This window comes from Canis aureus, chromosome X (genome assembly GCF_053574225.1).
Source record: "Canis aureus isolate CA01 chromosome X, VMU_Caureus_v.1.0, whole genome shotgun sequence".
Taxonomy (NCBI): Eukaryota; Metazoa; Chordata; class Mammalia; order Carnivora; family Canidae; genus Canis; species Canis aureus.
Window position 1 is genome coordinate 43972734 of NC_135649.1, and position 16409 is coordinate 43989142.

At 37.4% G+C, this 16409-nt stretch overlaps 1 long non-coding RNA gene across 1 annotated transcript in view; it reads right to left on the reverse strand.

Annotated features, from left to right (window-relative positions):
- Nucleotides 1-2972: 2972 nt before the first annotated feature.
- Nucleotides 2973-16409, reverse strand: part of LOC144307673 (uncharacterized) — a 96983-nt gene continuing 83546 nt past the window's right edge. The window contains exons 3-4 of the long non-coding RNA XR_013374444.1: nucleotides 6626-6684; nucleotides 2973-3523 (exon numbers count right to left, since the gene is read on the reverse strand). This is a non-coding gene — a long non-coding RNA (uncharacterized LOC144307673). The remainder of the gene's footprint in view (nucleotides 3524-6625; nucleotides 6685-16409) is intronic.

Here is a 16409-nt window from a genome sequence, read left to right on the forward strand (position 1 = left end):
AGGATGTATATTTTCTTAATTTTTAGCATCTTTTAAAATTATTTATTGACCAGTTTTTTTTTAACTAAAATAGAGCTGAAAATAGCCTATACAGTTTTATTACACACACACACACACACACACACACACACACACACACACACGTTTAGGTGACAGGATATTTTCTATAGGCTGGAGAGTGCTGTCTGTATATGGGTATGTTTAGTTGTCTAACTGCCTTTCATTTTACTCCTCTTCAATTTGCTTCCTTTGACATTTGTTTGTCATTTGTCTGTCTCTGCCACAGTCTTACCTCTGGTAAGCAAGTGCACTAATCTGCTTTTTGTTTTCTTAGAAGAGAGAAGATACTAAGTTAAATGTATTTTCATATAGCAGGTGAGTAAACAGTACACAGCATAATATACAGAAACATATACAAGAATATTAACTGCAATAATGCTGCTGCCAAAGCCATTAGGTTGAATTCCCTATATGCATATACACATATATGATACACTTGGATAGATATACACTATAAAATTAGCAGTGGATATCTCTGGATAAACGTGGTTCTAAATATTTTTATTAAAATTTTATCATTATTTTATAATTTTTCTATGGTGATCTGCATTGTATTGACATGATAATAACCAAGTAACTATTAAAAGAATAATAAAAACCATATAGGTTGAATGCCATAAAGTGATATAGAATCATGTGATGTTATGTAAAATTTTTTATTTATTTTTATTTATTTTATTTTTTTAGGATTTATTTATTCATGAGAGACACAGAGAGTCAGAGACACAGGCAGAGGGAGAAGCAGGCTCTCCACTGAGAGCCCGATGTGGGACTTGATCCCAGGATCCGGGATCATGCCCTGAGCCAAAAGCAGATGCTCAACCACTGAGCCACCCAGGCCTCCTTGTAAAATTTTTTTTAAGATTTTATTTATTCATGAGAGACAGAGAGAGATGCAGAGACATAGGCAGAGGGAGAAGCAGACTCCCTGTAGGGAGCTTGATGCAAGACTCGATCCCAGGACCCTGGGATCATGACCTGAGCTGAAGGCAGACACTCAACCACTGAGACACCCAGGTACCCCTATGTAATTTTTTTTAAGTTGCAGAAATATATACATTAAATATTTTGGGCAAAAATCACAACCATAAAACATCATACATTAACTTAAATACATACTCCTCTTTAGCCAAGGCTGGTGGAACTTCCTGTGTACTCAGGAAGGTTTGCATACAGGCATGGTGGTTGTAGCTGAGTGATGTTCTAGGATCTAATTTCTTACTAATTAGCAATGCTGGCTGCAGCTCTGCCTTGAACACATGTTTGTATTTTCTACTTTTTGGGGGGCTAAATTGTGAGAGAGAGGTTTAATGTTTAAAATGCTTATCATTGGAATGTATAGAGTCTGGTTAAGGCCTCCTACCTGTGTTCTATAAGAAAGACCAGATTCCTAGTCCATAAAGGAGTAATAACTGATAGAATATGTTCACCTGCTATGGATACAGAAAAATAGGGGTTCTCATTTTTGGACTTCCCAGTCATGAGACTAGTTTCCTCATAACACTAGATAAGATGTTTTATACTGCATCTATTTTCTCTGACTTTTATTATTATTATTATTATTAAAAATTGCATTTATTTATTCATGGAGAGAGAGAGGCAGAGACACAGGCAGGGGGAGAAGTAGGCTCCATGCAGGGAGCCCGACGTGGGACTCAATCCCGGGCCCCCAGGATCACACCCTGTGCCAAAGGCGGTGCTAAACCGCTGGGCCACCGGGTCTGCCCAATTTTCTCTGACTTTATTAATCTGAGTATGGAATGTAGTGATGGGTTGGGAGGTCTTCATCTCCCTTATTTAAAATTCATTTTGTTAATCTTAGGTTCACATTACCCTAAGAGACCTAATTCTAGTATCATTTTTTAAGGTATATCAATTTTAGCATTACATTCCTTGTCTATTGCCATAATAATGCTATATTAAAAAAACCCAACAGACCTCAGTGACATATATCAATATGAGAATATGAGAATATTTAGAATATGAGTCTGCAGGTATGCATTTTAGTCTGGATTCACCTGGGCAGTTTTCCTAATTATGGCTGGGCTCACTTGCATGGATGTGTGTTGTTTGGCTGTTGGCTGATTTGGATAGGCCTCATTTCAGAAACCTAGGATTGCCTGGCTCTGGTGCACTTGTCTTTTATGCCCTGTTATGTTAGTCTTGGCATATTCTCACAGTGATGCCAAAGAGCAAGAATTAAGGTTGAAATGCAAAGTGCTTTTTCAGGTCTCTGATCATGCCACCACCACTCACATCTCATTGGCCAATGCAACAAAATGGACAAACTCAAAATCAATGGATGAGAAAATATAGTCTATTTTTCAGTGGGAACTTCTGCTGTTATTAGGCAAAGGATGTAGAAACAGGATCTATAATCAGGAAATGTACAGGAAGAAGCAGTTATCTTGTACCCAGTGTGATACATAGAAGGTCTGGACTAGACTAGAATTAAACCTGTAGCCAAATTGAATTGAGAAAAGGATCAGTAGTAATCAGATATACAGGTTCATTCTCTAGCTGCAATTGTTTTCCAGGGATGAAATATAGTGGTGTGGTTTGTATGTTTGAGCTTTTCATTAGAAATGTAAACATAATTTTACCACATGACTCACTAATTCCACACTTTTAGACTTCTTTTAGAGTTTTAGAAAATATAAACTACTCTATAATAACCAAAATCATATTACTGTTTGCCTAGGGTGGGTAGAGGCAGTATTGACTGCATAGAGGCAAAAGGGAACTTCTGAGGTTGATGGAAATGTTCTCTATCTTAAATTTGGTGGTGGTTAAATGGAGGTATATATTTTTCAAAACTCAATGAACTCTATACTTTGAATTTGTATGATTTATTGTACATAAATTACACTTCGAAAACTGACAAAAATGTATCTCTATTCCCCTATTTTTTTCTTTCTCCTGAGATAATATTAATACATGAATAAGTGGTACCTCCTAACTGAAGGTAGCTCTGTGACTTGAACATCCAGGTATTGATAACCCAGTAGGTCAGGAAAGCAGTCACAGTAGGAAGTACTCTCCAGCCCATGAAAAACTTCACCCTCATGTAAAGACATGGCTACATAGTGCATATGTGGGTTAACAAAAGACATGCTATTTTCAACTTTTTTTTGATTGTACAATTGCTCACTAAAAATCAAATAAGATATTGAAGACTATCAAGGAAATATACACTGTATCATTAAAAATTCCATGACAGAGAGATGGTCAGTGTTAAAATTCAGGTTTATATACTTGCAGATTTTTATTTTATTCAAATACATATTCACATACTGTTTAAAAATGGTTCTTGGGATCCCGGGGTGGCGCAGCGGTTTAGCGCCTGCCTTTGGCCCAGGGCACGATCCTGGAGACCCGGGATCGAATCCCACGTCGGGGTCCCGGTGCATGGAGCCTGCTTCTTCCTCTGCCTGTGTCTCTGCCTGTCTCTCTCACTGTGTGCCTATCATAAATAAATTTAAAAAAAATTTAAAAAATTAAAAATGGTTCTTCTAGTGAGCTAAACAGCATTTTAAAACATCTTCACTTGTTCATATGGGTCTACATAATCTTTGTAAATTAGTTCATATTTTAAATTTTTAATTTCAGTTATTTTTCTGATTACAAAAGTAATACATGTGCAGAAAATATCAGAAACGTCTGTAAGATAAAAAGACTGAATTATCCTGTCTTCTCACTCTATCATTGCTTCCATTTGAAGCACATATTTGCCTACAGTCTTCCAAATATCCTCCATCTTATATTCTATGTCACTAGGAACACCATTTTCTTTACTCAAACTATGGATAGATACTTAGATGCTAGAGATAGATGATAGATGATAGATAGATAGATAGATAGATAGATAGATAGACAGATATTGATACCAATATATTTTTAAAAGATTTTATTTATTTATTCATGAGAGACAGAGAGAGGCAGAGACAGGCAGAGGGAGAAGCAGGCTCCCTGTGGGAAGCCTGATGTGGGAACTCGATCACAGGACCCTGGGATCACGACCTTAGCTGAAGGTAGATGCTCAACCCCTGAGCCACCCAGGTGCCCCTATTGATACCAGTATTTATCATCTTTTGCTAAATAGTAACATACCTTCTTGTGAGCTATAAGCTTTGGAATGTCTTCCTCAAGGCAAGTATTTCATAAAAATAAGAATAAACAAATACCTATATTGTAAGAAAGTCTAAGTTCATATTCTTTTAAAACTACATAATAACTTTGCAACTTTCCTTCTTCACTAGATGGATGAACAGCCTTGTTAAACTTAGATTAAAAATATTTCAAAATCGGGGCACCTGAAAAATATTTCAAAACCAACCTCAACTGGTTGAGCATCTGCCCTCAGCTCAGGTCATGACTCCAGGGTCTTGGGATCAAGCCCTGCATCAGAATCCCTGCTCAGTAGGGAGCCTGCTTCTCCCTCTGCCTCTGCTTGCTGATACCCCTGCTTGTGCTCTCTTTTTTCTGTGTAAATAAATGAATAAAATCTTTTAAAAATATTTCAAAATCTATTCAGATGACACTAAATTACAGATTAAATTATAACTATCCAAGTTATAGCTATACAGATTTATAATATAATTTATAACTATACATTTTGCAATTTACAACTATACAAGTTTTCTCTTATGTTCTTCAGCAAAATTACACTGTTATCTTCAAAGAGGTCTTGCCTTTTGGGAATGTTAGAAATATATAATAATTAAATGGCAATGGGTGCCTTTAAATCATGAAATTTCCACAGGTTTCTAAAGGAAAAGGAAAATTTTAGACTTGTTTTACTTGGTCTAATTTTACTATTTGTCCAAAAATATGAAAACCTATTCCCATGTGGAGGGCCATCTCTCAATTCTTCCCTGAACAATAAATAATTTACAGAACATTTGCATCCATAAAGAAACTTTCCAGGGCACTTCTCAAGAAATAACAAAAGTTGTACAAAACAACATTTGTACTTGATAAAAAGCCTCATACGCTAATTTTTATTTGGATGGATTTCTAAAAATTCCAATGTGAATCCTCATCCTTTCACAGACCATTTCCTCAGCAGAACTTATATTCCTGCCTAAAGTTGCAGCAGGTAAACTTTTATTGAAAGAAGCTTCTTTACCCCTTAAATATCCATAAAACCAGAATTCAAGATGAGATTTCCATAAAGACTATATCACTGTAATGATTTTAGTAATGGTGTATCAGATTAAAATGGTAAGAGTATTTTTCATGATTATCAAATTTCAGGTAAAGGTACTAGGCAAGTAATTGTTTTGTCACTTATAGAGATCCCTTAATTGTGCTCAAAAACAAGGGACTGCCCATGCTTCCAGGGAACTTTTTCATTATCTTTTGTCATTTAAAAAAATCTAGAAAGAAACAAGAAATCCATTAAAAGGAAATGAATAAATCTATGGTCTATTGCCAAAATCGAATAGTATGCATCTATCAAAAATAATGAGTCAGATCCAAATGTATTATCATAGATTGGGAAAAAATAATGTTTAAAGAAAAATTACAAAATTTTTGTAATAATATAATTTAACATCCCCTTTTATGTAGCAAATGATATTAAGATATAACTGCAAATACATGTATAGAAGAATATGCACAAATCTAATGAAAGAGTTACAAATAAAGGCAGTTGAGGACTAGAATGGATGAAAGCAGTGAACTGGGACATTATTATTATATAATATTGCAAATTTTCATAAGTTATTTGTTATATATATGAAATTAAATGTTATTTCTTAAAAGATGATAAAAATTCAAATCATCAATATCAGGAATGAAATTGTGCATATAATTATGGAGTCTGAAGCCATAAAAAGGATAATAAGAGGACTTCTGTTTTTAACCCTAACCAGTAAAGAGCTTGGAAGTCATCACTCCCATTTTCACAATAGGAAAACAGTGGACAAACTGAAATCAATCATTTTCCTTGACTCATCAGATAACTGATGTCATAGGGCAAGACACCACACTGAAATCTGGGAGAAAGGTACATTCTGAGATATATAGCATCTGAGATACGCTAACTTGGAGCAGAAGTAGCTGGATGCCATAAGCAGTAAAACCACTTATTTACCAGCAAATTTAATGAATTGCTGGAGGCTGAATGTGGGTTAACGTGAGAGTAAGGAACTCCATGAGGCTGCGTTCATAGAAGATTCCACACATTTTCATGGACTTTTCTTTCAGGAACCTACCAGGTTCCCTATCATGTTCTCCTGTGTGGAGCCTTATCCCTACAAGGCAGAAGGGAAAAGTAAGAATTGTAAAACATCCCAGGCTCTTCTCCATAACATAAGCCTATTTTCCAGCAGAAAGACTCACCACAAAATATGAGAGACACCTAACTCTGGGAAATGAACAAGGGGTAGTGGAAGGGGAGGTGGGTGGGGGGTTGGGGTGACTGGGTGGTGGGCACTGAGGGGGGCACTTGGGAAGAGCACTGGATGTTATGCCATATGTTGGCAAATTGAACTCCAATAAAAAGATTAAAAAAAAAAAAAAAAAGAAAGACTCACCAGAGTGAACTGAAAATTTATCCTACCTGGAGGAAGAGAACTCTCCATTCTGGCCCTTTTCAGGCTTTCTGTCTTCATGTTTCACCTAAGAGGGAGAAAAATATAGTCAATAGAAGACAGGGTTTTAAGGAAATAGATCGGGGCCACTGAGCCAAGGGAGATAGTAGGAACAAATGGGAAAAAAAGCTATACCCCTGGAGGAAAGACAGAAACATTTCTGAAAGCCCTGACTCTGAGACACAGGCCCACTTAGAGAATCAGACTTTATCAGAAGATTATACTTCCCTTCCCCAATGCCCTGCCATCAAAGCAATACTTTTAAAAGACACAAACTACCAAAATTCACTTAAAGATAAATGGATAACCCTAAAAGCCTTGTAACTATTAAAATTGAATTACTAGATAAAAACATTTTAAAAAGATAAATCACCATTCTTAACTCAGATGGTTTTACTGGGAAATTCTACCAAACCTTTAAGAAAGAAATAATACTGATTTTTCTCAGTCAATTCCAGAAAATAGAAGAAGGAACACTTTCCAACATGTCTATGAGTTGAGTTTCACCTTAATACCAAAAATAAAGATTTTTTAGATTTTATTTATTTATTTATGAGAAACACAGAGAGGAAAGAGAAGCAGAGGGAGAAGCAGGCTCCATGCAGGGAGCCCGACGTGGGACTCGATCCTGGGTCTCCAGGATCACACCCTGGGCTGAAGGCAGCGCTAAACCGCTGAGCCACCCGGGCTGCCCGAAAATAAAGATATTTAAAGAAAAATACCACAGACCAATATCTCATGAGATAGACACAAAAATAACTAACAACAGATTAGTACTTAAATCTAGCAATGTATTAAACAGATAATATGGCTAACCAAGGGGGATTCATTCCAGGAATGCAAAGCAGGTTTGACATTTGTAAGTCAGTCAGTGTGATGCATTAATAGATTGAGAAAAAAAAGGATATGATTATTTTAATAGCTGCTGAAAAGGCATTTGACAAAACACAACACTCCAAAACTCAGGAATGGAGGGAATGTCCTCATGTTAGTAATTTTATATATATATATATATATATATATATATATATATATAGATCTATATATATATATATATATATCTTCATGTTAGTAGTGATATTTATATACACACACACATATGTATGTGTGTGTATTTTTTTTCGTTTGAGAGAGAGAGAGGGAGAGAGGGAGAGGGAGAGGGAGAAAGAATCTTAAGCAGACTCCATGCTGAGCACAGGGCTCGATATTAGGCTTGATCTCGACTCTGAGATTATGACCTAAGCTGAAACCAAGAGTTGGATGCTTACCAACCACACCACCCAGGTGCCCCACTACTGGAATTTTAAAGAATATACCTTTCATTAAAAAATAAAAATTTTAGGGGTAACTGAGTGGCTCAGTTTAAGCATCCAGCTCTTTGTTTCAGCTCAGATTATAATCTCAAGGTCATGAGATTGAGCCCCGAGTCAGGCTCTGTGCTCAGCATGGACTCTCTTAAGACTCTCTCTCCCCCTCCCTCTGCTTCTCCCCACTGTGCTCCTGTATGTCTCTCTAAAATAAATAAATATGGGCAGCCCGGGTGTCTCAGCGGTTTAGCGCCACCTTCTGCCCAGGGTGTGATCCTGGAGACTCGGGATCGAGTCCCACGTCGGGCTCCCTGCATGGAGCCTGCTTCTCCCTCTGCCTGTGTCTCTGCCTCTCTCTGTGTGTGTCTCTCATGAATAAATAATAAAATCTTTAAAAAAATAAATAAATGTTAAGAAAAACTCCAATAGCTAATGTTATATTTAACAGGACAAGATGGAAGTCTTTTCCCTAAAGATTGGGAACAAGACAAGAATGTCTTCTCTTATCCCTCATATGCAAAATCATATTGGAAGTCCTAGTAAAATAAGATAAATAATTAAAATTATGCAGACTGGAAAGAAAGAAAACTGTTCTTTTCTTTTCTGTTCTGTTCTTTTCTCTGATTATGTATCAGAGTTGGAAACATCAGTACAAACTCATGTTTAGCTAAATATACAGATGGATAAATATAGAAATAACTATAGATATGTGTGTATACTTTGGTTAGCATATACACACAGATTTCTAAGCCCTGACTGCTGAGAAGGCCTAGATGAAATGACACTCCAGTAATATAAGCACGTCCAACATTCATATTTTTACTTCTAATGAAACTCTCTAATAAAAATATCAAGAGTCCTTAGAGAAATGTCTGGTTGAGGGGATGTGTTAGGTAATGCAAAGATGAGCCTGGAATATCTTGTAGTGCCAAAAAATTAAGAAGTGCTCAAAAACAGCCCTATGGGGATATGTCAAAGGACACAGGAGCCAACTGAAAGAGCTCCCAATAGCCTAATCTTGAATAATTTGAGTAACAATATTAAGGATTAATATATAGGTACAGTAATCTAGACAATATGATATTGGTGGAGAGATCTGTGGAACAGAAAGAGGACCTGGAAATAACCTTATACAAATATGCCAACTGATTGCTGACAAAGGTGCAAAAATATTTCAATGCAAGGATATCTTCTCAACAAATGATGCTGGAGCAATTGGACATATATATATGCAACAACAAAACAAAACCCCTAAAACTAAAATTCATAGCTTACACACAAATTAACCCAATGTAAAATGCAAAGCTACAAAACCTTTAAAAAACAGGAGAATGGGGATGCCTGGGTGGCTCAGTGGTTGAGTGTCTGCTTTTGGCTCAGGTCATGATCCCAGAATCCCACATCAGGCTCCCTGCATGGAGCCTGCTTCTCCCTCTGCCTGTGTCACTGCCTTTCTCTCTCTGTGTCTCTCATGAATGAATAAATAAAATATTTTAAAAAAACCCAAGAGAATGTTTTTTTGGGGATATAGACTGGGCAAATAGGTCTTATGCAAGGTGCCAAGAGCAAAGGAAAAATTAATTAGCAGGACCTAATACAAATTTAAAACTATTGCTCTGCAAAAGACCCTGTTGAGAAGATGAAATATAAGCTACAGACAGGGATAAATTATTTGCAACCTCATATTCAACAAAAGACTTGTATCAAGACTACATAAAGAACCTTCAAAACAGCAAATACACAAAAAATACAATTAGAAAATGGGTAAAAGATGTGAAAAGATATTTCACTAAAAGGGATGTACAGATGGCAAATAAGCACTTGGAAAGATGTTAAACATAGTTGGCCATTAAGAAAATGTAAATTAAAGCCATGATGAATATCACTACTCATTTATCAGTATAGCTAAAATTTAAAAAACAGTGACATCATAGAAACGTCATCAGACATTACTAGTGCGAATGTTAAATAGTTCAGCCACTCTGAAAAACAATTTGGCAGTTTCTTATAAAACTAAATATGCAACTGCCATATGACCCAGCAATTGCACTCCTAAGCATTTGTCTCATAGAAATGGAAACCTAAGTTTACACAAACAAAAACTTTATATCAATGTTCATTATAGCTTTATTTGTAATAGCCCCAAACTGGAATTAGCCCAGATGTCCCTTGGTGGGTAAATGGTTAAATGAACTGATATTATCCAGTAATAAATAGCAACAATTACTGATATGTGCAACAATCTAGATGAATCTCCAGAAAATTATGCCAATCCTAAAAAGTTACATACATAGAGTTCTATTTATTTATTTATTTTTTTTTATTTTTTATTTTTTTTAAGATTCTATTTTTTTATTCATTTTTTTTATTGGTGTTCAATTTACTAACATACAGAATAACACCCAGTGCCCGTCACCCATTCACTCCCACCCCCCGCCCTCCTCCCCTTCTACCACCCCTAGTTCGTTTCCCAGAGTTAGCAGTCTTTACGTTCTGTCTCCCTTTCTGATATTTCCCACACATTTCTTCTCCCTTCCCTTATATTCCCTTTCACTATTATTTATATTCCCCAAATGAATGAGAACATATAATGTTTGTCCTTCTCCGACTGACTTACTTCACTCAGCATAATACCCTCCAGTTCCATCCACGTTGAAGCAAATGGTGGGTATTTGTCCTTTCTAATAGCTGAGTAATATTCCATTGTATACATAAACCACATCTTCTCTATCCATTCATCTTTCGTTGGACACCGAGGCTCCTTCCACAGTTTGGCTATCGTGGCCATTGCTGCTATAAACATCGGGGTGCAGGTGTCCCGGCGTTTCATTGCATCTGTATCTTTGGGGTAAATCCCCAACAGTGCAATTGCTGGGTCGTAGGGCAGGTCTATTTTTAACTGTTTGAGGAACCTCCACACAGTTTTCCAGAGTGGCTGCACCAGTTCACAGTCCCACCAACAGTGTAAGAGGGTTCCCTTTTCTCCGCATCCTCTCCAACATTTGTTGTTTCCTGCCTTGTTAATTTTCCCCATTCTCACTGGTGTGAGGTGGTATCTCATTTTGGAAATGTTTTCTTTTTTCTTTTTTTAAGGATTTATTTATTTATTTTAGAGAGAGAGAGTGAGCAGGACTGGCAGAGGGAGAGAGAGAATCCCAAGCAGACTGTGCTGAGCAGGACATGGGGCTCAATCCCACAAGCATGAGATCATGACCTGAGCTGATACCAAGAATTGGATGCTTAACCAATTATGATACCCAGGTGCTCCTAAAGAATGTTTTCTAAATAGAACTAGAGTTCTATGAAAAAAAGTTAAAACCTGGAGATAAAGAAGACTCAGATGAGAAAGTAGAACCTATGTAATACATGTGAGTAAATATTTTATTAGACAGAGATCTATATAAAGCATGAAAATTGCCCAATTACAACAGTCACCAGAACTCTCATGAGGAGAAAAAAATTTTAGTGAGGATGGGAAATGTGAAACAGGAGTTATAATATAAAAAGGAAGAAAGAATTGGACAAAAGCAACACCTGAGGATACAATGGCCTAGAATTTTCTGTGAGTAATGAAAATTAAAAAGTCACAGATTGAAGAAAAGATACAAACCCTAAGCTAAATAAATATCAGGAAAACCACAACTAGGTATATCATAGTGATGCTGCCAAAACCAAAGAAAAGAGAAAACTGCGAAAGTGATTAGAATAAAAAGTGTATGTGTATCATGTCCAGTCACGAAATAAGAAACCACAACACTTATTTAAAATACATTTTAATAGTTATTTGATTTAACAATTACTATAAGATTAAAAATGCTAGTCTACAAGAGACTCATTTTAGACAGAAGGACACCTACAGCCTGAAAATAAAAGGTTGGAGAACCATTTACCATTCAAATGGTCCTCAAAAGAAAGCAGGAGTAGCCATCCTTATATCAGATAAACTAAAATTTACCCCGAAGACTGTAGTGAGAGATGAAGAGGGACACTATCTCATACTTAAAGGATCTATCCAACAAGAGGACTTAACAATCCTCAATATATATGCCCCGAATGTGGGAGCTGCCAAATATATAAATCAATTAATAACCAAAGTGAAGAAATACTGAGAATTTAATAATACACTTATACTTGGTGACTTCAATCTAGCTCTTTCTATACTCGATAGGTCTTCTAAGCACAACATCTCCAAAGAAACATGAGCTTTAAATTATACACTGGACCAGATTGTTTTCACAGATATCTACAGAACTTTACATCCAAACTCAACTGAATACACATTCTTCTCAAGTGCACATGGAACTTTCTCCAGAAGAGACCACATACTGGGTCACAAATCGGGTCTGAACCGATGCCAAAAGATTGGGATTGTCCCCTGCATATTCTCAGACCATAATGCCTTGAAATTAGAACTAAATCACAACAAGAAGTTTGGAAGGACCTCAAACACGTGGAGGTTAAGGACCATCCTGCTGACAGATGAAAGGGTCAACCAGGAAATTAAGGAAGAATTAAAAAGATTCATGGAAACTAATGAGAATGAAGATACAACCGTTCAAAATCTTTGGGATGCAGCAAAAGCAGTCCTAAGGGGGAAATACATCGCAATACAAGCATCCATTCAAAAACTGGAAAGAACTCAAATACAAAAGCTAACCTTACACCTAAAGCACCTAGAGAAAAAACAACAAATAGATCCTACACCCAGGAGAAGAAGAGAGTTAATAAAGATTCAAGCAGAACTCAACGAAATCGAGACCAGAAGAACTGTGGAACAGATCAACAGAACCAGGAGTTGGTTCTTTGAAAGAATTAATAAGATAGATAAACCATTAGCCAGCCTTATTAAAAAGAAGAGAGAGAAGACTCAAATTAATAAAATCATGAATGAGAAAGGAGAGATCACTACCAACACCAAGGAAATACAAACGATTTTAAAAACATATTGTGAACAGCTATACGCCAATAAATTAGGCAATCTAGAAGAAATGGACGCATTCCTGGAAAGCCACAAACTACCAAAACTGGAACAGGAAGAAATAGAAAACCTGAACAGGCCAATAACCAGGGAGGAAATTGAAGCAGTCATCACAAACCTCCCAAGACACAAGAGTCCAGGGCCAGATGGCTTCCCAGGGGAATTCCATCAAACGTTTAAAGAAGAAATCATACCTATTCTCCTAAAGCTGATTGGAAAGATAGAAAGAGATGGAGTACTTCCAAATTCGTTCTATGAGGCCAGCATCACCTTAATTCCAAAACCAGACAAAGACCCCACCAAAAAGGAGAATTACAGACCAATATCCCTGATGAACATGGATGCAAAAATTCTCAACAAGATACTAGCCAATAGGATCCAACAGTACATTAAGAAAATTATTCACCATGACCAAGTAGGATTTATCCCCGGGACACAAGGCTGGTTCAACACTCGTAAAACACTCAGTGTGATTCATCATATCAGCAAGAGAAAAACCAAGAACCATATGATCCTCTCATTAGATGCAGAGAAAGCATTTGACAAAATACAGCATCCATTCCTGATCAAAACTCGTCAGAGTGTAGGGATAGAGGGAACATTCCTCGACATCTTAAAAGCCATCTATGAAAAGCCCACAGCAAATATCATTCTCAATGGGGAAGCACTGGGAGCCTCTCCCCTAAGATCAGGAACAAGACAGGGATGTCCACTCGCACCACCTCTATTCAACATAGTACTGGAAGTCCTAGCCTCAGCAATCAGACAACAAAAAGACATTAAAGGCATTCAAATTGGCAAAGAAGAAGTCAAACTCTCCCTCTTCGCCGATGACATGATACTCTACATAAGAAACCCAAAAGACTCCACCCCAAGATTGCTGGAACTCATACAGCAATTTGGTAGCGTGGCAGGATACAAAATCAATGCCCAGAAATCAGTGGCATTTCTATACACTAACAATTAGACTGAAGAAAGAGAAAATAAGGAGTCAATCCCATTTACAATTGCACCCAAAAGCATAAGATACCTAGGAATAAACCTAACCAAAGAGGTAAAGGATCTATACCCTAAAAACTATAGAACACTTCTGAAAGAAATTGAGGAAGACACAAAGAGATGGAAAAATATTCCATGCTCATGGATTGGCAGAATTAATATTGTGAAAATGTCAATGTTACCCAGGGCAATTTACACGTTTAATGCAATCCCTATTAAAATACCATGGACTTTCTTCAGAGAGTTAGAACAAATTATTTTAAGATTTGTGTGGAATCAGAAAAGACCCCGAATAGCCAGGGGAATTTTAAAAAAGAAAACCATATCTGGGGGCATCACAATGCCAGATTTCAGGTTGTACTACAAAGCTGTGGTCATCAAGACAGTGTGGTACTGGCACAAAAACAGACACATAGATCAATGGAACAGAATAGAGAACCCAGAAGTGGACCCTGAACTTTATGGTCAGCTAATATTCGATAAAGTAGGAAAGACTATCCATTGAAAGAAAGACAGTCTCTTCACTAAATGGTGCTGGGAAAATTGGACATCCACATGCTGAAGAATGAAACTAGACCACTCTCTTGCACCAGACACAAAGATAAACTCAAAATGGATGAAAGATCTAAATGTGAGACAAGATTCCATCAAAATCCTAGAGAAGAACACAGGCAACACCCTTTTTGAACTCGGCCATAGTAACTTCTTGCAAGATACATCCATGAAGGCAAAAGAAACAAAAGCAAAAATGAACTATTGGGACTTCATCAAGATAAGAAGCTTTTGCACAGCAAAGGATACAGTCAACAAAACTCAAAGACAACCTACAGAATGGGAGAAGATATTTGCAAATGACATATCAGATAAAGGGCTAGTTTCCAAGATCTATAAAGAACTTATTAAACTCAACACCAAAGAAACAAACAATCCAATCATGAAATGGGCAAAAGACATGAACAGAAATCTCACAGAGGAAGACATCGACATGGCCAACATGCACATGAGAAAATGCTCTGCATCACTTGCCATCAGGGAAATACAAATCAAAACCACAATGAGATACCACCTCACACCAGTGAGAATGGGGAAAATTAACAAGGCAGGAAACAACAAATGTTGGAGAGGATGTGGAGAAAAGGGAACCCTCTGGCACTGTTGGTGGGAATGTGAACTGGTGCAGCCACTCTGGAAAACTGTGTGGAGGTTCCTCAAACAGTTAAAAATATACCTGCCCTACGACCCAGCAATTGCACTGTTGGGGATTTACCCCAAAGATACAGATGCAATGAAACGCCGGGACACCTGCACCCCGATGTTTATAGCAGCAATGGCCACGATAGCCAAACTGTGGAAGGAGCCTCGGTGTCCATCGAAAGATGAGTGGATAAAGAAGATGTGGTTTATGTATACAATGGAATATTACTCAGCTATTAGAAATGACAAATACCCACCATTTGCTTCAATGTGGATGGAACTGGAGGGTATTATGCTGAGTGAAATAAGTCAGTCGGAGAAGTACAAACATTATATGTTCTCATTCATTTGGGGAATATAAATAATAGTGAAAGGGAATATAAGGGAAGGGAGAAGAAGTGTGGGAAATATCAGAAAGGGAGACAGAACGTAAAGACTGCTAACTCTGGGAAACGAACTAGGGGTGGTAAAAGGGGAGGAGGGCGGGGGATGGGAGTGAATGGGTGACGGGCACTGGGGGTTATTCTGTATGTTGGTAAATTGAACACCAATAAAATATAAATTAAAAAAAGATTAAAAATGCTAAAACAGAACAATGAGGTACCAAGAAGAGTAGAAGAGAGATGGCAAAGTAGGAAGATCCTAAGCTCACCTTGTCCCATGGATACAACTAGATAACATCCATATCAGAATAAAGAACCTGGGAAATGACTCAAAGACTGATAGAACAAATCCCATAGCTAAAAGCAGGGAAGAGGCCACATTGAAGAACACAGGAAGGGTGAAACATGATCTGGGAGCAAAACTGACTGGGGCCAAACAAGTTAGGAGGGCAGTTGGTGGTTACAGACATGGACAGAAAACAAACTTTAATACCAGGGAGCCCAGGAACAGGGAAGACGAATCTCTCTAATATTTGCCTTTGAAAGTAAGAAGGGGTGGATTTTCATGAGTTCTTAAAGCCAGCAGAACTTAAAGCTTGGAATTTGAAAAATCAGAGGGTTTGGCTCTGGGAGAACCCAATAGATAGCACAACAAATATCCTGTGCAGATACCTTGTAGAACCAGGAGTTTGAAAAAGAGATGAGGACAGACAGGAGGCAGAGTGATTTGCTCATTTCAGAGCATGGCCTAGAGACACAAGGATTACAGGGAGACCATTCCAGGAATAAAGGAGCTGGCAGGTGCCATTTCCCTCCCCTACTTCCCAGCATAAACAATGGCCACCTTCGGAAACCAGCACAGAGCCAACACTCCATACCTAACTTGGTTACA